A 2,133-nucleotide genomic window follows, 5' to 3' on the forward strand; every position below is an offset into this window, starting at 1 on the left:
TTGAAGACACATGCTGCATATAAACCAAAGTCATCAAGCTAATGTCTGTATACCGAGGCAAGAGGTTTTGAACTTACATTGAGAGGCCACATGGTTTTGTCTCTTACTGCACTGATCATCTCTATGTTCTCAATTGTTCTATCCAGGAGAGAATTCTTCATCGCATCATAGCTTTCTGCCCTCTTCCTTGTCTTCCCTTTCAACAGAAGGCCCCTCCATCTCTCTGAATCCTTCCTCTGACCTAAAGCTGTGTTTACTCTCATGGACTGTATGGTCATTTTGCTCCCTATCCCTGACAGTAGATAATACTGATCATAGGATGGACGAGCCAGCCTCCATCTTAAGATTAGACACCATCCTGTTATAAGGTGAAAATAAGTTCATTCCTGTTTTCTGTAAAACTTAAATTTGACCATATCTTGACCCATTTCCCACAATTTGACATGTTTTACACACTATGAAATTTGACTTACTCCCTGACTGTATCCTGACCTCCACCCTGATAAAAGATGTTCTGCCAAATAATTTTAAGATGTTCGGGGCTGGAGAGATGGCTCAGAGGTTAAGAGCACTGACTGTTCTTCTGGAGGTCCTGAGTTCAATTCCCAGCAACCACATGATGGCTCACAACCATCTATAATGTGACCTGATACCCTCTTCTGGCATGCGGGCAGAGCAATGTATACATAATAGTAAATAAATCTTTTTTTAAAAAGATGTTCAGCCACGTTCCTGCCTAACCAACATTCCTCTGTAAAAGCCCCCAACCCTTGGAAACTCCCAGCCTTGCAGTTTGAGAGCTATAAAAACCCTGCTTCTCTTACATTCAAGGCTATCCTCTCAAATCCCACATTTAGGGAGAGGCAGTTGCCAGACCAGCTTTATTGGGCCTATATAATAAAACTTGCTATACATTCAGCTAATGTGGGTAGTGGTCTTTACTCTCATTTAGTAGGATTAACATATACTCATTCTTATTGCTTCAAGCTCCAAATGTGCTGGTTGGTTCCACACGTATGTGTGTGACCTCTCCCTTTACATACAGTTTCTACTTTAAAAAAAAAACATATCTTGATATCTATAAGACACTGAAAATCAATATGACTCAAGGTGAGCCCTACTGTCCCTTGTCCTTGTATTTTGTCTGGACTCTTCCATTGCCTCTTAAGATGTTGTAACCTTAATGAAGAAAGCCAACAGGTGACAGCCTTGTGTGTGTATACCTTCATTCTGCTCCTTCAGCACAGTGACCTGCCCCTTGCAGGGGCCCTTCCAACCCTGATTCTGTCTGAGATAAGCTGAACTCCTCCTTTGTTCTCACACCTCATTCTTCTGCCACCTCTGTCTGACTCTCGTTCCCTTTGAGAAACTTCCTGCTAGCTCCTTGAAGACATCACCTGCTCTCAACACTGCTTAAACTCCACCTTGAACTGACAAAAACCCTACCTGGACCCCTTGCCAAAGTACTTTTAGGCTTGCCCTGCGAGTCTGTGTTCTTTCATTTTCTATTTTAACAAACCTAGAGCTGCTGCACTCCCCTCTAACTCCACTTCCCCTAGAGGAAGAACTCAGTTTTTGGTTGATATTTTTTAAGCACAGTTTAATGAGATTTCAAATGTGCTGCACTGAATGGTCTTTCACACTGTCTTCTTTGACTTTCTAAACAAATTCAGCTTTTATTTGCTTCATTCTCTTGGTCAATAAGCATGTATTTGTTTAAGCTCAAATGGATTGCTTCACTTCCCTAGAGACTGGCAGAGCTTTTTAAAAAAATGTCAATTTAGCAAATAGAAAAAAAAAAAAGAAAAGAAAGAAAGCTAAAAAGAAAGAAACCAGATACTTGTGTGTTAGGATGGATTCAGATGTACAAATGAAGTTTGTTTTTTTGTTTTTTTGTGTGTGTGTGTGTGTGTGTGTGTGTGAAGTGACACTACAGCTTATCCCTCTGAACCATTATTCCACAATTCAATCTCCAAACAAAAAGCATAAGTGTGTTTCATTATACAACTCAAGACACATCTAAACCACGTGGGGCGGTTTCAAGGGTAATGTTATTGACGCATGCTTTACAGGGCTCTGCAACCACTGAAGTTTAAACAAAGCCAAAATTCCAAGCTAAGATCTTGAAGTGAA

The sequence above is a fragment of the Acomys russatus genome, chromosome 3, assembly GCF_903995435.1.
Source record: "Acomys russatus chromosome 3, mAcoRus1.1, whole genome shotgun sequence".
Taxonomy (NCBI): domain Eukaryota; kingdom Metazoa; phylum Chordata; class Mammalia; order Rodentia; family Muridae; genus Acomys; species Acomys russatus.